The sequence below is a fragment of the Lontra canadensis genome, unplaced genomic scaffold (genome assembly GCF_010015895.1).
Source record: "Lontra canadensis isolate GAN:19392208 unplaced genomic scaffold, GSC_riverotter_1.0 scaffold24, whole genome shotgun sequence".
NCBI lineage: Eukaryota > Metazoa > Chordata > Mammalia > Carnivora > Mustelidae > Lontra > Lontra canadensis.
The window spans coordinates 12,782,756-12,807,081 of NW_022631018.1; positions in this window are offsets into that span (position 1 = coordinate 12,782,756).

Below are 24,326 nucleotides of genomic sequence, written 5' to 3' on the forward strand. Positions count from 1 at the left end.
GCCTTTCTCATTCTGTTCTTTGGGATGGATTCAGGCTTGTTATCTGCACCTTGGTTCTAACCTTCCCTTCATCTACCTTATCCTTTATAGGCTCACTCTTCACTTGACTTACTCATTTTATTTGTTCACTGGTTCCTTTGTTGGTTCCTTCTTTCATTAATTCACTCATTCTTTCAGTAAACTGTATTCCTTATCTTAAAATTGCCCACTGGTTGTTAGTTCATTCTGCCCAATCTATAGACTTCTTCTCATCTTTTCCCTTCACTCCCTAGGAAGTCTGAAGGCCCTGCTTACATTCTTCATTTCCTGTGCCACACGCCCCCCCCCCCCCGCCCTTGCAAAGCCACTGTTTCCAAAATAACACAAGATTCTAGCTCAAAACAGGAATGGAGGCCATGGGAAACTCATTCTTCTGGACTGTTTCTGGGCTCTTCCAGAAGGCGTCTGGGGAGGGAGACGCCTTTCTTTCAACTTTTAGATCTGAGCATGAGGCACCTATGCTTTTTGAATTGATGATGGCTATCCGACTAAAATCTGAGTAACTCTTCACCTGGATGGCGAGTTTTTATGCTCTTGCAGGATGGCAACTACAAATCAAGAAGATCTGCATATGTATCAGAGCTGGCCTGAGCACTGAGCTTTAAGCTTCTGTTTATGGATGTTCATTCCACCCAGTTTGTTGGAACTGTGCTGGGGTGGCATTTTGGGAATGTGTGCAACTCCTGACATATTTGAGAGGATTTCCGGATATGAATGATCAAGAAACCAGGACCTGTGTCTCTGATCTAATGCTCCCAAGTGCTGTTTTCAGTGGGCACTTCCAGGCTTGAGAACCCTCTTCTTTTCTTTTTCAGTTATTGTTTTCTCTTTCAGTAAGTGAACAGAAGATGGTTTTGGAAAGCTAAACATGTAATAATGCATTTTATAATCCATGAGACCTTTAAGAAGCCTACTTTGAATGACATATAGCCCGCTTGGAGTTTGAATAGGTGACCCCTAAAATTCCTTCTATTTGTGTGGTCTTATATGCTTCTCTTTTATTTAAAATTCTGTTTTGGCTTGAACATGCAAAGAATTTCAACTCTCTGTTCTTATTCCATGTCTCTATCTATGTATCTATATCTCTATATAAATATATTTGCAACAGTTGCCACGTTCGTTTTAATTAAGAGGCTTTAGGAAGATTGATTTTGAAATCGCTTCTTGTATCTGTATTTTAAGCAAGTTTATATTCTTTGCCCAATTACTCCTATGTTTATTAGCATTGATTTGTTATGAACTGACTCAAGGAATGAGCCGGAAATGATAGTTCTCTGGAAGATTTTACCACGTGTCCCTAATATGGCTTATTTTACTTACGACCCTCCCATCATTTCTAGAGTGTACTAAAGCTGTCCAGATTGGGATCGCTTTCGACAGTCCCAATGATTGGATTTAATCAGGTCATACAATATTAATTAATCAAAAACTAGGAGAATTAATATGTTTGACACTAGATATGGGAGAATGGATGAGACAAAGGCCTCTACTCTTAGCAGCTTACAGAGGAGCTGCACAGACAGACCTAGTTCAACAGGTTTGGCTGAACAGCCTTCCGGCAGATGACCAAACCACTGTAGCTCATCCATGTATCAAGGCAGAAAATTTACTTTTTCCATTCGTAGGTGTGTACTAGCATTTTAAATAGTAGTAATTTTCATGCACTAAAAATACTGCTATTTGAAGTCCAAGAGGCTCTTTTACATCTCCGGCTCCTGTTGCCTATTGCAGCAGTAACCAGGGGACCAAACAGCAGCCCTTTTGGCATCTGTGCTCAATGTTTTTTGTGGTCTGACTGAATGTTTTCTAGGGGACATAATTTTTAGACTGGCTTGATGTGCAAATATGTGTCCTTTAAAAGTGGCTGTTATTTTGTGCTTGAGTGGAAATGAAAAATGAGTCATTCCAAAGGAGTGGGGGAGAAAAAGAATATTTGGTAAACCCATTTCAATTACATAGAGGTGTAGAAGTAAATCGAAAACTTAATGTTACTTAAGCCCTGTAAAAGTTAGAGGGCGCTATGGTCCCTTTTCCTCATGCGACTTTTAGGTAAATAACGTAATGGTCATTTGGGAAAAGACCAGTGGTTCTTAACTTTTTTGGTTTATAGATTCTTTTGAGAAACTGTTAAAAGCTAAGCACATGTACATACACATACAGAGTTTGCATTTAATTCCAAAGGTTCATGGATCCTGAATCATATTAGTGGGCCTGCTAGGGGCATATAAGTAGTGTGTTAATTTATCTTATGAAAATTATTTATGTGTAATTTAAATTTCACCTACAAAATTTATAAATTATCTAGATTATCAATAAATTATATACGTCATCTTGCTGAGGTGAGTATATATAATTTATTTGAAAATCCCCAATTTAGGGATGTGTGAGTGTCTCAGTTGGTTTAAGCCGCTGCCTTCGGCTCAGGTCAGGATCCCAGACTCTTGGGATCCAGTCCCGCATCAGGCTCCTTGCTCGGCAGGGAGTCCACCTCTTTCTCTGCCTGCCCTCTCTGCCCCTCCTCCTGCTTGTGCTCTCTCTCTCTCTGTCAAATAAATAAATAAAATCTTAAAAAAAAAAAAAAAGGAAATCCCCAATTTAGAGTATGTCTTAATGGAGTTTAGGTTGGGATATACCTTTGGAGTGTTTCTAAAAGAAAGTATTTTCAAGTAAAGGCTATTCCTCTTGAACTGTCAGTCATATGCCACTTCTAGAAGGAAAGGTTAAAAAAAAAAAAAAACATTTTTTCTTAATGTAATACAGCAAGTGACAGAGTAAGCTGACGTGCTTATGAAGCCTGGTAGGAGATGTGGTTTGTAAAGGAAGATTAAAATGTCATTTTATCTGAGGGTTCACTAGTCATTTCCCCAGGGCCATCTTTGCCTGTATATGGAAATGGATTCTTTTGGTCCAGATATCATGCATTTTTAAAAAGCTGATCAGAAAAATAATATGTTCTCTTTGAAGTACCTTTAGCCTATAGATGGCAGTGGTTTCATTGTAGAGTTTAAAATGAAAACTTAAGTTGGGGGACAGTTTTAATCATCATAATAACAGCTGTAGCTGTGTCGTTGGCTGACTTCACTGCAGCTGGAACTAGAACAGTGAAACGTTTTCAAGAAGTATTTTGAAAGTAGGTGAGTTTATTGCTCTTTCTCTTTGCTGTTTTTTTTTTTTTTAAATACGTTCATGAAAGAGAGAGAAAGTTTTAATTTTTTTTCAGTGGTTTCCTTGCTGCTCCTGATAAAGCCACAGCCCTCCCTCCTTTAACAGTTGCCAAGAGTGATGATGTGAATCAGGAGTCACGGGTTTAGGTGTGGTAAAAGCTGTTGCATCAGATATGCCTCTTGGGCTCTTCTTCTCAAACAAATTTTCAAGCGCAGAAAACAGACACTCCTGAAGGGACAGTGAGATATTACCATTAGATAGCCAGTTTAATAACATTCAGGACTTTTTTATTAAAAACAAACAAACACGGAACCTTCTTTCTGGCTTCTCTGTTTAGTAAAGTACAGAGATTTGCTTTGGAAAACATTCTCCTTCTTTAGTGACTTCGTGAGATTTGGCGCGACTGTGCTTTTAAGAACCCCGAGAACCCAGGAGTGCGATGCTTGTGATATTCTGCTCGTTGATTTACGTGACGTACTCTGTGGAAGTTACCTTTTTTGCATTAAATCAGATGTTCAAATTACAAACTGTTGAGGCTCGGGAGTTCTTTATATATACTGGGCGCTAGCCTTTTCTCAGATACATGGTTTACAAATGGTGTGTTCCAGTCTGTAATTTGTCTTTTCATCCTCTCAGCTGGTCTTATGCAAATCAACACCTTCAAGTTTTGAGGAAGTTCATCAGTATGTTCATTTTCTGGGTAGTGCTTTCGGCGTTGAGTCTAAGAGCTCTTTGCCTAGTCCTAGAGCTCAGGATCTTATCATTATTTCTGGACTCTCTGCTCTGTTTCATGGATCTGTGTGTCTGTCCCTCTGTCAAGGCCATACAGTCTTGATCACTGTTGCTATGTAACATCTCGAAATCAGGTAGACTGATGCCTCTCCCTTTACTCTTTTTCACAGTTGTTTTAGCTATTCCGATTCCTTTGCGTTGTCAAATACATTTTAGAATAATTTTGCATTTATCTACAAATATTGTTGCTGGGATTTTGATAGTAATTACATTAAACCTATATATTAATTTGGGGAGAATTTACATTTTTACTGTGTGGAGACTTCCAATCTATGAACGTGACATGTTGACCTATTTATTTAGACCTTCTATGTTTTCTTTCTTCAGCATTGTCTTGTTTTCATTGTATGAGTTCCATACATGTTTTGTTGGACTTACATTGACTTGTTTCATTTTTTGGACAATCACAAATAGTATTGAAGTTTTGCTTTCAGTATCCATATGTTTCTTGTATATACATGCATGTGTGCGTATCCTTATAAACACACACACACACACACACACACACGTTTGGTATGTTCATCTTGTATCCTGAAAAACCCATGCTGATGACGTGTAAAGTGCAGGTGTGCTCAAAGCCCTGTGGTTTGACTCAGAGCTCTGCCTTTCAACACCTTCTTACTGATTGATTGGCTGATTGCATGATTCATTTATTCTTTGATTTGGCAACTATTCACTGTGACAACATCATGTACATAGTTCTTTGTCAGGAACTTCTGGTCATCTGAAGTTCAACAGATTGGATCTTTGATCTTATACAGTTGCAGGAAAGAGGACAATGCAGAGAACCACATATAATATTAATCATGATAAAATAAGCATCATTCTAGAAATAAAACCTAGTGTGGTGGGAATGCAAAGAAATGAACAATTATGACTATGAGTATTGAGAACATCTTCATGAAGAAAGTAGCATATGTGTTGGAGTAAGGTTGATTTCTACATAACAGGGACAGGTAACCGGAGGAACTGAGGGAACCATGTGAAAAAGTCCTAGACCCATAGAAAGGAGTTGGCATATTCCTGGTCTGTGAAGCCAGGTTATGTTGAACTTTGTTGGGATACAGGGGACTGGAAAGGTGAGGAAGGCTTTAATGGTGGGGTTTCTGGAATGTTCTGGTATGAAATTTGGATTTTATTCTGTAGGAAATAGGGAATTATTTAAAGTGTCTAAGCAGGAGAATACCATGATTCTGATGATTTAATAAGATAATTTTGGTAATAGTATCAGTGACAGATTAGAAACTCAAGGCACCAGGGAGATGAGGGTCCAACTCTCACGCCATTGCAGGAAAGGTAGGAGAAAAGGAAATGTAAAACTGATCTCTTTCAGAAAGGTCAGAGCCATCTGAAGTACAGCCAGTGACACATAATGATTGCTTTTAATCCAAATAGCCTTTTCTTCTTATGATTAGGAAGAGATTAAAATCCTCTGTTATACAAGGAGAGTGAAAATTGGATTGTGAAAACAAAAATGCAGTTTTCACTTACGGATTGTAGCTTCTTTTCAAATAATAAATATAGGTTGTAAATTTTTTTTTAGTGATGTGGTTTTGAATTTTCAAAGGGAAGTTACTAAATTGATCTTCTTATGGGATGTAGTCTTTCTGAGTTATCTGTTTTATAATTTTAAATTTCAGGTTTTCATGGCTATAAAATTGGTACAGTACTTGTGAATTGGAGCTCAGTATGAAAAAATTCTCTGTTCTTACCACTGAAGATATGGAGGTCTGAGAATGGTATATGAAAGGGTAGAGAAGCTTAAGGGTTTGGGGCTACCTTTTGTGTGTATATATGTGTACACACACACACACACACACACACACATATTTAAAATATTTACTTATTTATTTTGGGGAAGGGGCAGAGGGAGAGGGACAACAAATCCTCAAACAGACTCCGTTCTGAGCCAGGAGCCTGAGGCACAGCTCGATCCTAGGACCCTGAAATCAGGACCTGAGCCAAAATCGAGAGTTGGATGCTTAACCCCCTGTGCCACCCAGACACCCCCGCAAGCATCTCTGCCTTTAAACTGGAGTAGTCGTAGGTACAGTGGTATATTTGACTTAACCAGAACTTTAACTTTGAATATACACAAGCCAGGTCAGCGAAGGGCAGCCTAGAGAAGTATTTTCTTCTGTGGGTTCATGATTATTTATATGTCAAGAATTTATAGTGTTTGTCTCCCCAGCTAACAGGTGCTGTAAAATTTGTTCTCTCCATTTTCAATCCTAAAAATGAGAGAAAGAAATGTGTTCAGAACTTCCTCAATCCTGATGGAGAAATTACTCATCTCATGTGAACAGATGAGTCCTCTCCCGGCAGCCTCTTCATGTAACCTCTAGTGAGTCCCTTGACACGTTTCTCTTCCCTTCTGTGCACAAGTGCTTCATTCAGGTTTGATTAAATGGCAGACTAATAGCTGCAGACTGTCATTGTTCCCTTTGGTCTACTTTGAATAGTGAACATGCAGCAGAAGATGCTGCAGGTTGAAAGGAAAAAGCACTGAATGTCAAAAGGTTAGTCCCTCAAAGCCAGTTGGACCAAATGAGAAAATATAAAATGTCAGTTTGGGCAGCTGGGATCAACCATGTTCTGCCGTGTTCTTCAATTCCATTTTTACTGCATTTGATAAATACATTTTCTTTTGTTTCAGGTATAGGTCTTTCTTTGTTTTAAAGGGGTGAAGTCAACAATTACACGTTAAACTTTCATGACCCCAAAATTGAGGTATTTAGAAATACGGATTAAGATTCTGGTTTTCAGGACACCTGGGTGGCTCAGTTGGTTAGGTGTCCGAGTCTCGATTTTGGCTCAGGTCATGATCTCAGGTCGTAGGATGGAGCCTCGAGTCAGGCTCTGTGCTCAGTAAGGGAGTCTCCCTCTCCCTCTGCCCTTCCCCTGCTCGTGCACTTGCATCCTCCTTCTTTCTCTCTCAAATGTATGTATGTGTATACACACACACACACACACACACACACACACACATATAGTATTTTTCATCTTGCATATTTTGCTGGGGGTCTCAGTGAGAAAACGTGGGATAAACATTAAGGCTCACTAATCCAGAGTCCTCTTTCATCTCCTGAAGGGAGAAGGACAGTCCACGAGCTCTGCTAAGGTCCATGGCTTTTAAGTCAGACTGCCTGGGCTTGAGTTGAACACCAGCACCACTGCTCATCGGCTCTACCACATGGAACAACTTCCTTTATTTCTCTAAATTCCAATTTGCTCATATTTAAAATAGCAATTCATAATATTTACCTCCCAGGCTTTTAAAATAAGGATTCAGTAAGATTCCTCTCGAGCACTTAATGTGTCTGACCCATAGAAAGCATTCAGTGAGTAGTAGGTGCTATTTTTTTATACACAAACATATAGTGGACTCCTACTATATTCCAGGCACTATTTTAGATACTGGGATATAGGCGAATGAAATAGGCAAAGGCTCCTCCCCTTGTGGAGCTTATATTGTAGTAATAGGAAGCAGCAATAACCATAACAAACAAATAAATTATGTCAAATGATAGAAATTCATCAGAGCTGTGGGACAAAATTCAGCATCATTATAAGGATTAAGAATGTAGGATTCTGGAACAGACTGAAGTTTTAAATAGGGAGCCCCTTTCGGTCTCATTGAGGAGATGATGTTTGAACAAAGAGCTGAAGGTATACGATTATTAATATTATTGATTCTACCAAATAGGATTTTGCTTTGTGCCTACATCTCTGCCCTTGCCATGTGTAGTACGAGTTGGTAATAATAACAGGTTATTACTTAATACTAATGCTAATAAAATGTAACCCTGATAATGGAAATTTCAATACACTATCTCTACACCCACGTTAACTGCCTCTTCTCCTCCCCGCTCATGTCTCCCGTGTCTCTGTCCCTCTGCGGCGAGTGCGCAGATCAGAGCAGTTTAGAAATTAGTTCTTTAAAGATAAAATAATGCAGAAAATAGAGCATTCTGCAACAGCATGAGGATTTCCCCCTGTCTTTTGTCGAAAGCTTTCTGGTAGAGAATCATAACACCGTAACACCAGTGTTTCGGGACACAGTCCGGCTCATCTGAGCTGCGGTTGTTGACAGGAAAGCTCACGCCTTCTCGGTGGCGAGAGATGGTCCGCTGCCGATTCGGGCCAGCTCCTTGTGGCACTGATCGAGGCCCATCCTGGTAGCGCACTCACCTGGGAGCATCTCCCTTTGCTAGTCGTGACGGGGTGGTGTCCTCTTTCTCGGTGCTTGCATCAACTTTTGATACATTTACCCTTTGCCTTTCTCTATGGGGATATCAGCATCTGCTGTAGCTTCTCTCTGGTGCAGCCAACGTCGTCGTTACCAACCCTGCGAGATACAGTTGCCCCTCTTCATAACATTTTGGAGCTTCCCTTTTATTTCTGAAATGAAATTTATAGATTACATAAACATGTATACACATAATTTTAAAATTAAAGGCATGTGCTAATTGTAATATAGATAAAAAAAGAAGGATAACTTTGAATGCGTTTGACTGGGGAAATACTTGCTCAGGACTGTTCTAGAAAACCCAGTGAAGTAACTGGATATTTGAACGTACTTCTAGTGAGTTTGGTCTAAGGAAAAGTAGAACTTGCAACTGAGTATTGGCAAAAGTTTGTTATATTTGAAACTTTGAAATGAGCTCAAAATAAGCATACACAAACACACAGAATCACTGTTTGTGTAACATGTATGAGTTAGGTCCTCTCCATCTCTGTTATATAAATGTAACATCGGTGGGTCAATGCAGGTGTATTGGGTCAGTAACTTAAAAACCATGAGATGGTGACACATTTTTCCAAAGTGGTGAACAAGTCTTGGTATCATTCCAAAGAAAACAAAGTATAATCCTTCCTTGATTTACATTCAAGGAAGTTGCAACCCTTGCCAATTCAGTATATCTGAAGGTGAGCAAGAAACACTTTGTATCTGTAAGTAAAGACGATTTGGGCTCTACATTTAGGTCACTAGAAACCAGAATTTCTCACCTATAAGAAAACTTGGTGGGGCATTTGAAAGACTTGCAGGATATAGAATAATTCTTTGTTCCCCAAGATGGTTCTCTCCAGCATGGCTGGCTCCAGCCTCACAAATGCCACTGTGGGTTTCTCTCCTGCTAAGAACTGCTGATCGAAAGCTGGCCTGTAGGACTTGTGCCCTCCCCAAGCTGCAGCGTTGTATTGCTTCCTTACTCGGCTTGGTGGCACGCTGTGTCACTTACATGAGCCACTCAGTGTTCTGGAACTGTTCCACTTGAAGCACTTTCCAGACAGCTGGCTGCTAGCTTCTAGAGATCCTGAAGTCTGCTCAGGGGGCCTCTAATTCTCCTAACTCCCCTGCTCCCTCTTCAGATATGGCTTCCAGGTTCTGCAAAGGTTCTTGTGTATAAAGGGGATAGAATGGGTAGGTAGATGACACTCCTGTTCACCACCTTTCTTTTGTTTTTTCTTCTCTCCTCTCCTCTCCTCTCCTCTCTCTTGTCCTTTCTTCCTTTCCTTTCCTTCCTTCCTTTTATTTTTTTTTTCAAGTTTTATTTATTTATGTAATCTCTACACCCACCATGGGAGCCCAAGATCAAGAGTCGCTCGATCCACTGACTGAGCCGGCCAGGTGCCCCTCAGCACCTTTCTGATTACAGAATTGTTCCTTGGTGTTTTCTTTTTCTCTGGTCATCAGAGTTTCAGGCCACATACTAATGCTTGTCTGTTTCTCGGAGTCTGCGTCACCACTTTGGGTCAGGATCATCATCACTTTGGCTGTTCTCTTTCTTCTGTTCCTGAGATTTGCCAAGCTATCTTTTACGACAGGTCTCCACTCCCTCAGAATATTCGTTTCCCTCCAACTGCTCAATCAGTCATGCTTCCCAGCTATATTTTCAACATTGATGTACGCTCAATGATTGCTTCCTTATTGTTGGTTTTTTTTAAAAGGTTAATTTGGGTTTTTTGTTTGTTTGTTTCTTTGTTTGTTTTTACTCTTTTTTTGGATGGTCTAGACCAGAAGTAGGAGATATCTGAAAGACTTGATTCTAGAAAGCACTGGGTTCTTTGTCATACAGACCCATTGTATGCCGTGTGGCAGCACCTTAACCACAGAGGCATGTGGGACTTTGTCTTTAATTTGATACGAAGGGTCAGCACATAGTCTTAAGAGCAAAGTTGTATTCTGATGACTTAATTTGTGTTCATTTCATGGGGTTTTGTTTTGTTTTGTTTTGTTTGTGTGAGAGGAATTGGCTGTGGAGTCTACCTCAGTACATGGAGTACGAAGAGAGATTATTCAAGGTTTTCATTGCTAGTATCAACACACTTGCCAGCTAGACCTATCAGAAATCCATTAAGGGAAATACGATCAGATTGTGTTTTAAGTGGAAGATCACACTCCGCTGTGTGTCATGGGTGGCCTGGGGTGAGGCTGTCCAGGTCTCTGTCTGGGATCATAAGACATGGTCTAACTGGAGACATCACATCCACTTATTGTCTTTATAAAATTATGTTATTTGTGTCACTTTCCTGCACTTATGTCATCTCCCTTACATTATAGTTAGTCTTATACTTACCCATCTCCTCCATTAGATTGGAAGCACAATGGATAGTCTTTGCACTTTCATGTGCTTGTATGGCCTATAGCACACTTTGTGACACTTAATAGATGGCCAGTACATGTTAGGATATTGGGTCTACTCAAACTTCATTTTCTTATTTGTGCACAGCATTTTTCAGTCTTATGCGATTTCTTCGGCGACCGTCAGATAATTTTAGACACTGATTCAGTTGATACAGCCTTAAAAAAATCCATATAGGGGCACCTGGGTGGCTCAGTGGGTTAAGCCTCTGCCTTCAGCTCAGGTCATGATCCCAGAATCCTGGGATCGAGCCCTGCATCGGGCTCTGTGCTCAACAGGGAGTCTGCTTCCCACCCCCCTCTCTCTGCCTGCCTCTTTGCCTACTTGTGATCTCTGGCTGTCAAATAAATAAATCTTTTTAAAAAATCCATAGAATTATAGTCTTTTATTACAGAAAGAATTTTTTTTTAAAGTCATTTTGGCCATGGGGTGCCTGGATGGCTCAGTCAGTTGAGTCTGACTCTTGGTTTGATTCAGGTCCTGAGCTCAGGGTCGTGAGACTGAGCCCTGCATCAGACTAGGAGCTCAGTGCAGAGTGAGATTCTGTCAAGATTCTGTCCCTCTGCTCCTTCACATCTTCCCCTCTCCCGCCCCAGGCACTTGCTCATGTACGCTCTCTCTCAAATAAGTAAATGAAATTTTAAAAAAAAGTCACCTTGGCCAGTTTCATGTTGAACAGATGAGAAAACCAAAACCTGGGGAGGTTAATGTCTTGTCCCATATCAGGAGCCAGTTTGGAACAGAACTAAGACCAATATATAGGTTAAAGAGCTTTAGAAAGAGATTGTTTTTCACTTACCAAAACTGAGTGCTGCTTTCCTAGTACTACTAGCAGAGGAATTTATCATTAATTCAACAAATATTTATTGACATCTGTTATCCAGAAGTGTGGTATTTATTAAGCCTTAACAATGAGGTATAGACAAAGACAGAAATTTTTTTTTTTTAAGATTTTATTTATTCATTTGACAGACAGAGATCACAAGTAGGCAGAGAGAGGCAGGCAGAGAGAGAGAGGAGGAAGCAAAGCAGGCTCCACACGGAGCAGAGAGCCCGATGTGGGGCTCGATCCCAGGACACTGGGATCATGACCTGAGCCGAAGGCAGAGGCTTTAACCCACTGAGCCACCCAGGCGCCCCACAAAGACAGAAATTTTATTCTGAAAAGGCTCTTAAAGGGAGAGATTGAAACATAAAGAAAAGGTAATGTATTGATAGATGAACACAGTGACAGAGGATATGACGGGTGGTGACGATGACCTGATTGGTGTGGGGCACTGACAAGGAAAGCTATTGGCACCTCCAGATAGAGAAATAATCCCAGCCTTGGTGCTGGGGGTGTATGACTTTGATAGTTCTATAGAAAACCATACATTTCTTAGAAGAAAAAAAATCCACAGAAGATTTGACAGAATGGGTATTTAAAGTGTGTTTTTTGGGGGAAGGGGTGTCTGGGTGGCTCAGTCGGTTAAGCCTCTGATTCTTGGTTTTGGTCCGGGTCATGATTTCAGGGTCATTGGATTGAGCCCCACCTAGGGCTCTGAACTGCTTGTCCCTCTCTCAACCCCTTTTGTCCTCCACCACCTGTTCATGCTCTCTTTCTCTCTCTAAAATAAATAAATGAAATACATTTTTTAAAGATTTTATTTATTTGACAGATTGAGAGAGAGAGACAGCGAGAGAGGGAACACAAGCAGGAGAAGTGGAAGAGGGAGAAGCAGGCTTCCCGCTGAGCAGGGAGCCTGATGCGGGCTCCATCCCAGGACCCTGGGATCATGACCTGAGCCGAAGGCAGACACATAATGACTGAGCCACCCAGTGAGGATTTTATGAGCTCTTTCGGACTTAATATACTACCCATGTAAAACAATAAAATTATGCAATACAATGTTAATAGCTTTAGTTTTATTAGGAACAAAAATATAAAGATGCAAACCAAGGACTGCCACCATTAGGAAATGCATCATTTACAACACAGGATGACTTCGGCTGTTGCAGGGAGTGGCTCTTCTTCTCTCTGCTTGCGCCATAAAGTTCTCTTTAATCCTGGATGGCTTTGAACGTGCTCGGCCCCACTTATCATCTGACAGTTGTCCTGGCTCTTCAACATTTTGGATTTCTGTGGTTTTTGAACTCCATAGTTGACTAAAGCTATTCAGTTTTTGGTGAGAGAACAGGGTAGGAAAGGAAGAGAATTCACAGTAAAGGACACTTTCTTATCTCCCCTTTAATCTTTCTCTTTAACTGCCCTTCACTGAATCTTATAGATCTCATGTTCCCTGAAAATCAGAATTAAAGCCAAAAAATTCAAAGTGTGTTTTCTCATGACAAACTTCCTGTGAATTAATTCCATGATCTGTAGATTTAAATTATGCCTCCTCTGGGAACCACAGGATTTGCCTGAAGTTAGTAACTGCTGTACTTTGCATTATGTGTTTTAGTAAGGATCTGAAAATAGCCCTGGATAGCAGGAGCACATTTACTTGGTTTCCTTGTTTAGAGCATCTCCTGGGTTTAGCTCAGTCACCACACATGCTGCCATCTTGCATTTGGTTACTGACCCCCAGCTAGGTCATAAACTTGGGCTTGTCACGAAGACTACCTAGAGTTTGGTGAGAAGATTCAGCTAAGAGTTAAATGATACGTGTCCCTTAAATACATGATTGTTTTCTTTAATGAGTTGGTACACTCTTGAAAATTACTTGGCAACTGGGGGTATTTCATTAACATGTAATAAGATTAATATTTAGTATATTGTTTTTGAAATATATGACAGATGTTTGGAGCTTTAGCAATTTGTCATTTAGCAGCAAGGAGTAATTTTCAAAATTCTTAATACCATCATGTATGAATACACTTTGTAAGAATATGTAGATGTGTGTGGTAACGCCTGGTATATATTCTTGATAATGTGTCTACTTGACTCAGGAAAACATTGGAGATTGCCTTTTTTTATTCTTTCTTCCTAGAGGATCAGTCTTTCCTTCTCAGACATTCTATGAAGTATGTTTATTTTTGAAATTTGAAAAAATAAAAAGGGATTTTTCTCTTAAAAATATGAATATTTTTGATTATTGCTATAGCTCACTAGAGGTGGGATAGGTTACTACAACAGAGGATACAGGTGTATGTACGCTGGAGTTTTATTCTGAGCATGGAAATTTTTTAAAAGATTTTATTTATTTAAGAGAGAGAGAGGGTGACTAGGGTGGAGGAGGGGAAGAGGGAAAGAGACAAGTGGACTCCATGCTGAGCCGGGAGGTAGACTTGGAACTCAATCCCACGACCCTGATATCATGACCTGAGCCAAAATCAAGAGTCTGCAGCTGAACTGACTGGGCCATCCAGGCTTTCCGAGCATGGAATATTTTAATTAGTTCATGATATTTTGTTTGATTAGATAGTCTTTAGTAAAACTCTTTTGTTGTGTTGTGATACTACTGTCATCAGTGATATTCTCAGATGCTGTCATTAACATTGCGTTTTTTATCCCAGAATGAGATCATTAATTACTCATTTTAGGGCTAGTTTCCAGAATAGTACATTCTTCTTACTTTTTGTACTTACCGCCCTATATGGCAAGTCTTTATTCTTCATTAGAAGAGTCTGACATTAGCTGCTATTAATTTTAGGACAGGAAAGAAAAATAATCAATGTTGTTACTTGTCTGGGAACAAACTGAAAATTAAATATCTAGGCCAAAATATATCTAGACGATAAGTATCTCAAATGGACCTCTATTTATTTTAACAGGCATATTTTGAGGAATTTTGTGCTCTTTCATTTTTAAAAGATTACAACTAAAATGCAGAATAATTTGGGAAAGTGGTGTCCCTGGCACAAGGGGTGGGGTTTTAAAATTCACCCTCTCGTTGGAAAGTCAAGTAAAACAAACTTGAGGGAAGAAAGGCAGTTAGCCATGTTCTGACTCAATTTGCAACCTAAAGAATAGTTTCCAAGTGGTTCTTTGTTGCTACACATTTACTAAGTGGGCTTTTTTTTTTTTTAATACTCATAGAACAAGAAATATCATGTATTAGGATTATACCGTAGTAAAAGATTACTTCTTTAATAGTACAAAATGTTTGAAGATTAGTACATAAAACGGGCTAAAGATGGGAGGTAACAGCATGATGCTCTGTGTTAAAAGGTGTGATCATATTTTCTGGTTATTATGACACATAGCCTTCTCAAAGGAAGGAGTATACCTTATTCATTTTGTACTGCTACAGTAGCAGTGTGCAATGAACCTGAGATCAAAGGAGGCCCTTCCTCATTTAGTCTTTTTTTTTTTTTTTTTTTGTCAACACTGAGTAAATATTTATTGAGCAGGTGTTGTGAGTCAGGCTTAGTGCTTGGGGTTGGGACATGAGCTCTTACAGCACATGGTCCCTACCCATCTGGATCTCACAACCTAGCAGACGACGCAAGTGTGTAAATAGCAAGCCCCAGTACATTAGTCAGTGGTTAAGTACAGAGTGTTCTGGAGGCACCCAGGAGGGAGAGGTTGGGTTAAGTATAATGATTTCACAGAACAAATCACATTCAAGCTTTGCTGGCCTGTCACCCATCATTTATTTACAAATCAAAAAACTGGCCAATCCGTCGAGGCCACGAGCCAGGCTTTATACTAAATAGTAAGGAAACAGAGACAAACATGACATACTTCCTGCTCGCAAACACAGGGATTGTGGGAGTCAGACACACACATACAGATGATTAAAATCCAACAAGTAGAATGGGATGCTGGTGGGGGGAGAGAAGAGAGGCAGCGTAGGAGACCCTCACTTGGGATGGGAGAGGGAAGGCCAGCAAAGACCACACAGGAATGACTGCTTATCCCTCTCCCGGTGCCGTTCCCCCTGCTTGTGTTCTCTCTCTCTCAAAGAAATAAAATCTTAAAAAAAATAAAAAGTCCTCAGAGGTTAGGGGTGTTTGGGTGGCTCAGTCAGTTGACCATCCTACTCTTGATTTTGGCTCAGGTCATGATCTCAGGGTCATGGAGGCTGCGTAAGATTCTCTCTCTCCCTTGCCCTCTGCCTCTGCCCCTCCCTACCCCCCCGCAGCCCGCCCATCTTCTCTCTGTCTCTCTTTGTCCCTAAAATAAATAAATAAAATCTTCTGGCTGTGCTGCACCTGACTTTCACCTTTAAGTCCCACGTGGTTCAAGTGGCTATGGGGCATCAGCCATCACGCCTCCATGGAGGAGGAAGGAAGAAAGGTGGAAAAGCCAAAGAGGGTCTGTGCCTTACTCCTTTATATGAAGCTCCTTTTTACTTTCACACAACACTGATATTTAACACATACATATATTTTTTAAAAGGCCAAGATCTCTTCGTAAAGAAGAGGGAGAATGGGTATTTGAAAGTAGAGGACTTGTTAAGGCAGTAATAAAGCCGGTATGAAATGAACAAAAATAGGTACACCTCACTTTTTTGTTTATTTGTTTTTTTAATGTTTCCCAACACTGACATTCCTGAGTAGGCATAAGTGAGAGTTCTAGCCTGGTTCATTTCATCATTGGGTGGAGGTGGACCATCGTCTACATAGACCAGTGTGGATCACTTCCCCATGGGTTTATTTTATTTTATTTTATTTTTTTTTTTTAAGATTTTATTTATTTATTTGACACAGAGAGAGAGAGAGAGGGAGAGCATAGCAGGGTGAGTGGTAGGCAGAGGGAGAGGGAGAAGCAGGCTTTCTGCTGAGCGGGGAGCCTGATGCGGGGCTCGATTCTGGGGTCATGACCTGAGCCGAAGCAGATGCTTAACCGACTGAGCCACCCAGTGGCCCTCCCTGTGGGTTTAATGCAGGTGTCTTGTTTACCTCTGTGAGGCTTCAGGGGATTTGAGATGAAGGATGGAATTGAGTTATATCTTCTGAAATTATATGTTTTATAGGACCCTCTACTTGGAAGAATCTCTTCGGCTGCTGTAAAAAAAGTTCTTTTTAAGTTCATTTCTCTAAGTATTCCCTACACCCAACATGGGGCTCGAACTCATGACTCTGAGATTGAGTCGCATGTTCCTCTGACTGAGCTAGCCAGGCACCCCTCTTAGGCTGCCTTTTTAAAAAAATTTTTTTAAAGATTTCATTTATTTATTTGACAGACAGAGATTACAAGTAGGCAGAGAAGCAGGCAGAGAGAGAGGAGGAAGCAGGCTCCCTGCTGAGCAGAGACCCCCCCCCCCCATGTGAGATCATGAGATCATGCTGAAGGCAGAGGCTTTAACCCACTGAGTCACCCAGGCGCTCCTCTTAGGCTGCTTTTAAAACAATTTTTGCTCTTTCAGTGGCCTTCAGGGTAGCACTTATGATGTCTTCTGCTTCTTCTATTTTGAAATTTTTCTCTAAAAATTTGAATTTTGGAAAAATAAACTAGAAGGCAGAGTTGTGCTCAGCTACTTTTTGTTCCTTAAATCTATTCTCTATTGTATTTTGAAAACAATTATTTGTATACTCTGGTTTCCCTTCAGAATTGCATTAAGCTTTGGCCTTTAACTAACGAAAATAATTATTGTTAAAATTTTATGGTGTTCTGGGTTTATATACTTGGTTGCTGATAATATACAGTCATTTTTAGAACCAGTTATTTTTCTTATAGTCCCTTTGCTTTAAAAGTTCATTATCAGCATTGCATAGCTATTGTTATTCGCCTCATAGAAATACATGTCCTTTGTGCTACATTGCAATGATAGTGAGGTAGATAGGTACATCAATAATCGTGACATTGTAACTATTACATTATATATTTCAACAGAAAGAAATGCTGTCGTAGCAAGAATATGTACATTTGACCAGCGATGAGAAATGATATTATTCCATTGTGTTTTTGGGACTGAAGGAACCCAAATTTTAAAGTAATAATTTTGTTTTGTTTTGTTTTGTTTTTTAACCATAAACATGAGATTTCTGGCTGCATGCATGACAAAATGGATTCCTAAGTTACTTCCTACTTAGCCCAGTAAGCCTGAGGGAGGGGGAACCTCTTCTTGTCATCACTGGGTTTGCAAAACCTGACACATGGATCAGATTTCAGGATGCACACGAAATGATTTCTGTTGCAAAATGAAAAACTTATTTTAAAAAAACGAGATAATCAAGTTTCCATGCCAGTCTGGATTTTGCATTCTGTTATGCTGGTTTTGAGATATTTTTGATGTCTGGGGAACCCGCTTCCTGTGTCTTGTTTAGGCAGAAGGGGGCAGCAGAGAAACCATTGGAAAAAAGTCAATGTGCAGGGTTGCTTAGTTCTAATGGAAGCGATTGAGTAATATAAATGCACTAAAAGGAAATGAAAACTGAAATTAATATTTTTCATTTGTTGAAACCTAAAAATTATTAGAAAGAAATGAAAATAACATGATTTGGATTTCTGCTTGTCAATTTTGGCTAGGCTATACAGCTAATATCCATTGCAAAACGGATATAATATTTTGTGGGTTTTGTTATTCTTCTCAGATCTGACAAGCAAATGTAGAGTGGATTATTTAATGGAGTTCAGCTTTCGATGTGGCTTGTTTTCCAGAAGATATCCTGTGTGTTTATAGAAAAGCAGATGCAGAGTGGGTTTTTGTGGTTTCTTGTGATATGTTTATCCGTTGGAGTCAGAGTTTCTAAGGAAAAACATTTCATTTCTTGTTAAAACAAAGGGAACTTAATGCCTTTTGACTAAATTTTAGTTTTGGAGTTAACAGTATAACTTATTTGTTGTTTTATTTGTACAGTATTGCCTTTGTAAATTTTTTCCCTTATTTGTTGAAAAGAATGTAATTTAAGCAAGCCGATTGGTTTCATGCTCTTGACCTTTGAAAATGTGTTACCTAATTAATTGAAGCAGTACTATTTTTCTGTAAAGGATGACTTAAATCCTGTTGATGGGCCTGGCTAACTAATTTTATTTACTATGTATGAAAGCTATTTCGTTTCTCATTAATATTCAATATTTCCTTCTCTGTGGTGCAGGACAGTAGATTAGCATAAATAAGGGCTTCTCTCTGAAAACCAATCTAGTATTTCAATATATTCTGAGTTAAGGATAAAGATCAATGTTCAGTGCCTAACATGCAACTAATGCTGCTTTTCTCTGCTTTACGAGTGAGAAGAGGAATCTTAAAGTCATAATGTGTCTTTCTCTGCAAAGGAACCAATGAGGATAAAGCTGCAGTTCTGTTCTAAATCCATTGTGTGTGTTGTTTTACATTGTGGTAAATTTAACCTATTGATTTCTCTGTTATAGCTGTGTTTTATAAGATAAGCTGGGAACCAAATGTCCTCCATGTGACTTACAAAGTGAGAAGTTAAGTGTTAGCTATATTCTGATGGTAGGGATGGATAGCATGGCCTAGTGCCTATTAGCAGGGTGTGTGTGTGCACACGTGTGTGCCCATTTCATAGTGCTCTCCACAAAGGACTGTGGTGCATTCTTCCTTGGGGCACTTAGTGGCTCAGCTTGTCCATGTCCTCTTGACCCTGGTCCTTCCCATTCTCTCCCTGTGTGGCAGGTGTTAGTTGATACATGCCAGTCGTACAGAAATAATGAGTTTGAGCTCATTCTCATTCCTCGAGAGGAAAGAATTACCTCTGCTGTCATCTGTGACCCCAGAGCACCTCTCTGTCCACACTGTGAGACCAGCTGTCCAACGAAAGTGTGTGAAGTGCACTGCTCCTTCCCCGCAGGTGTGTTCACCCTTTGAAGTGGGGCCAAAACTCACTGATGCTCTTTCCCTTTTTTAAGATTCATTTATTAATCTGAGAGAGAGAGAGAGAGAGAGGAGAGGAAAGGGCACAGGGAGAGGGAGAGAATCCTCTAGCAGACTTCCTGCTGAATGCACAGCCCTCCGTGGGGCTTGATTCCAGGACCCTGAGATCACGACCTGAACTGAAACCAAGAGATGACTGCTCCACTGACCCAGCCACCCAGGTGCCCCACTCTTTCCCTTTTAATTTTTTTATTACTTTTTAAAATATTTATCTATTTATTTGAGAGAGAATTAGCAGGAGGGGGTGAGGGAGAGGGAGAGAGACTCTTGCATAGACCCCATGTCCAGTTCAGAACCTGACACGGGGCTTGATCTCACGACCCAGGATCACAACCCCAGCTGAAACCAGGGGTCTGAGGCTGAAATCAGAAGTCTGATGCGTAACTGACTACACCACCCAAGGGCCCCTCTTTCCCTTTTTAAAGCATTATTTTGTGTGTGTTTTATTTTGGGTATTTTCCATTGGTATGTCTTCCACTTCTTTTTTTCTGTACTATCCTACCTCTCTCGAACACCATGCACTGCCTTTTTCATCTTAGATACTATGATTTTCATCTTTAGAAGTTTGGGTCTTTTTTGTGCCTTACATATACCTACTTAATTTTGGGGACATATGGAATGCAATTATAACAACTATCTGTGCCCTTGTCTTTTCATTCTAACATCTCTGGTGGTTCTGGGTCTGTTTATAATATGGTGTATTTTCTTGCTCTATTTCTGCCTAGTAATGTCTGATGGGATGCTGGTCACTATTATTTTCCTTTCCTGGGCACTGGGTACTTTTGTATCCCCTAAACTTATTAGTGAGCCTTTCCCCTGGAACATAGCTAAGCTACTTGGGAACAGTGTGATTTGAGGGGAGTCCCGCTGTTGAGGTTGGCTAGGGGGGGACTAGGGCGGTGTTTGGTCTAAGGGGAGCTACTGAGGCAAGGCTCAGAGCATTCTCCCCCCGCCACCCCCACTGCCAAATTTGTTCATGTTTTTTAGAGGAAGGTATGGAGAGAGAGAGAGAGAGAGCATGAGCATGGGGGTTGGGGGGTGCAGAAGGAGACAGAGAGAGAGCCTTATGCAGACTCCATGCTGAAATTGGAGCCCGGTGCAGGGCTCGATCTCAGGGCCCTGAGATCATGACCAGAGCTGAAACCCAGAGTTGGTCACCTAATCAGCTGTGCCACCCAGGCACCCCTCTGGGTCTTCTATTCAGTGCTCTGTAGAATCTGAGGTTTTTCTATTTGGTTCATGAGAACAGGCTGTATTCTTGGCCTTGTTTAAGTACCTGGTACTGTTAGCTCTGATCATTGGTTCTGGCCTCAGGCTAGATTACCGTTTTCCTGTGTGCGGGCTGATCACCGCCCTGTTAAATACTTAAGGGGGACCATTGGCAGATTTTTCAGTCTCGTCTCAGTGCAGTTCTTTCCTCCCTGTTGTTCTGACCTGTAAACTCTGACCTTCTTGATCTCCCTGTACTCTCAGCAGCATCTCTTCGACTTGGGGAATCCACCAGGCTTCCCCTGACTTCCCCCTTCCTATGCCACCGTCTGGAAACTCTCTTAGGTCAGTAAGCTGGGGAGTCTTTTTGTTCGTTTCTCTCAGCGATCATTGATTCTTGATTCCTAGTATTAAGTATCACAAAGCTATTTTTTTGCATATCTTATCTGGTTTTTGGTTGTTGCATATGGAAGGGTAAATCCAGTTCCTGTTACTCCCATCTTGGCTGGTAGCTCAAGTGTCTCTGTCTAAATTCTTATAGGTGTCCCCTCTCAGAGACCATCTGAACTTGGTGCTTTTCTTTCCTCTTGACATTGGAGTTCTGTTAGTGGTGCTGCCAGTTCAAGTTGTAGGCCCTGCCAGGAAAAACTGCACAGCATCCCCAAGAAATACCATCACCGTGCTGTCACGTGGCTTCTCGTCCTTCCATGGATTCCTAAACGGGTTTTCAGGGAATGTTAATAGGATGACCGGATTTCTGCCTCCTCAGGGGGTGGTCTGAAGAAGAGCAGAATAACATGGCCATTTCCAAGCAGATATGTTCATTGTTCCCCATACCGTCTTCTGCGAAGGTGCTCGGATGAGGTGATGTGTTGGCATCACAGCCTGACGGGTGCTGAAGACACAGGGTGGACAAGGGGATAGCTCCGCCCACAGGAAGCTCACAACTACGTAAATACAAAACTATAATATAACTTGATAGGCTGTGACTTTCCAATTCAAAGACTTTTAGGAGCCAGAGACATTCTCCGTCACTCTGTACTATTTTAAGCAAAAGCGGAATAATACCATCCTGGTGCTTTTTTGTGCTTTGGTTCCTCGGCGAACAGAGTTCTCTTATTGTATCATCTCTCGACAAACCAACAAAGAGCAAAACAGTATTTTAAACGTTTCTTTTCACTGAGACTGACTTTATCTGCAAGTGACACTTTTTATTAATTTATCTCATTTGTAGCCACCTACATAGAATGTGCTGTTTGTTTATAGAATTTTTCAGACCGTTGATGGGTTTTATTCTGTTTAACAGGTGGAAAGCAATTCTAAGCCCTGATTTTTAAAATACGTGTTTCCCTTGAAAGCTATTTTAGTGGAAAAATAGGATTGTCTGCTTTTATTAAGTTTGTTTTGTTTTGTTAAAAAAAAAAAACCTTAAAAAAGTTTGGTCTTCATGACTATTTTTACCTATGCTTTCAGAAGCAGAATTACTTCTGTAAAAATATATTACTGAAGCTTCCCTATTCTCCAAGGTATCATGAAATGAAATACTTTCTATGTATATTTGAAAAAGAACATTACTATACCTGGCTTTTAACTTTCTTGTTTTGTATTTTGATACCAAAACAAACACAATATCACTCTCAAAATTTGAGTTTTCAAAACACACAAAATTCACAATGCAAATCTCTTAGTAGTCTTCTCTTAAGTAGCATTGGGAAGAAAAACTGGACCGACTTAGCTCTGAGCCTTTTTTAAATCGAAGTATAGTCACCGTACTGTGTTAGGTTAGTTTCAGGTGTATAGCACAGTGATTCAGCAGTACTGTGTTCCTTACTCATTGCTCCTTATGTAAGTGTGCTCTCCATCCCCTGGATCTATTTCACTCATCTACCCCCCCCCCCCCCCCCCCCCCCCCGCCCTCTTCCTCCGGCAACCACCAGCTGTTTCTTCTCTATTTAAGAGTCTGTTTTTGTTTGTCTCTTCTTTCTTTCTTCGTTCATTTGTTTTGTTTCTTAAATTCCGCATATGAATGAAATCATATAACATTAGCCTATTTCTTTGTGAAGTATTTCACTAAGTATTATACCTTCCAGGTCCACCCATGTTGTTGCAAATGGCAAGATCTCATCCTTTTAATAACCAAGTAATATTCCAGTGTGTGTGTGTGTCTGTGTGTCTGTGCATGTGCACATATCACATGGTCTTTAACCACTCGTCTATGGGTGGACATTTAGGTTGCTGCCATATCTTGGCTATTGTAAATAATGGTGCAGTAGATACTGGGGTGCACATGTCTTTTTGAATTAGTGTTTTGTTTTCTTTCGGCAGATACCTAACAGTGGAATTATTGGGTCCTATGTAATTCTATTTTTAATTGTTTAAAGAACCTCCATACTGTTTCCAGAGTGGCTGTACCAGTTTGCATTCCCACCAACAGTGCAGGAGGATTCCTTTTTCTCCACATCCTCTTCAGCACTTTTCTTCCTGTCATTTTGACTCGAGCCATTTTGACCGGTGTAAGGTGACATCTAATTATGGTTTTGATTTGCATTTTGCTGATGATTAGTGATGTTGAGCATCTTTTCATGTGTCTATTTGCCATCTGTATGTCTTCCTTGGAAAGATGTCTAGAATAAAGTCCTCTGCCCATTTAAAAAATTTGGATTCCTTGTGTTTTGGCTATCTTTTGAGTTGTATAAGTTCTGTATACATTTTGGATATTAACCCCTTATCAGATGTCATTTGAGAATATCTACTCCCATTCTGTAGGTAGCCTTTTCATTTTATTGGTAGTTTCCTTTGCTGTGTAAACGCTTTTTATTTTGATCTAGTCCCCATTGTTTATTTCTGCTTTTGTTCCCCTTGCCTGAGGAGATATATCTACATATATGTTTCTGTGGCTGATGTCAAAGAGATTACTGCCTATGCTTTCTACTAGGAGTTTTATGGTTTCACATCTCACACTTAGGTCTTTTATCCATTCTGAGTTTTTGTGTATGGTGTAGAAAGGTGGTACAGTTTCATTGTTTTGCATAGCTGTCCAGTTTTCCCAGCACCATCGTTTTGAGTAACTCAGTGTTTTGATAACTGTTTTGATACTGTTACTACAGCTTTGTAGTATATCTTGATACCTGAATGGTGTTTCCTCCAGTTTTGTTCTTCATTATCAAGATTGCTTTCATTATTTGGGTTTTTCTGGTACCAAAATATTAGGATTATTTCATCTTTTTCTGTGAAAAATGCAGTTGGTGTTTTGATAGGGATTGCTTTGAATCTGTAGGTTGGTTTGGGTGGTATGGACATTTTGACAATATTGATTCTTCCAATCCATGAGCATGGCGTGTCTTTTCATATGTGTCATCTATGATTTCCTTCATCAATCTTTTATAGTTTTCAGAGTATAGTTCTTTCAGCTCTTTGGTTAAGTTTATTCCTAGGTATTTTATTCTTTTTAGTGTAATTGTAAATGGGATTGTTTTCTTATTTCTCTTTCTGCTACTTCATTATTAGTGTATAGAAAAAAAACAGATTTCTGAATGTTAATTTTTTATCCTATGACTTTACCAAATTCATTTACCAGTTCTAGTAGTTTTTTTGGTGAAGGCTTTCGGCTTTGCTCTATAGTATCATGTCATCTGCAAGTAGTGAAGGTTGTACTTCTTCCTTACCTATGTAAATTCCTTTCATTTCTGTTTCTTATCTAGTTGCTGGGGCT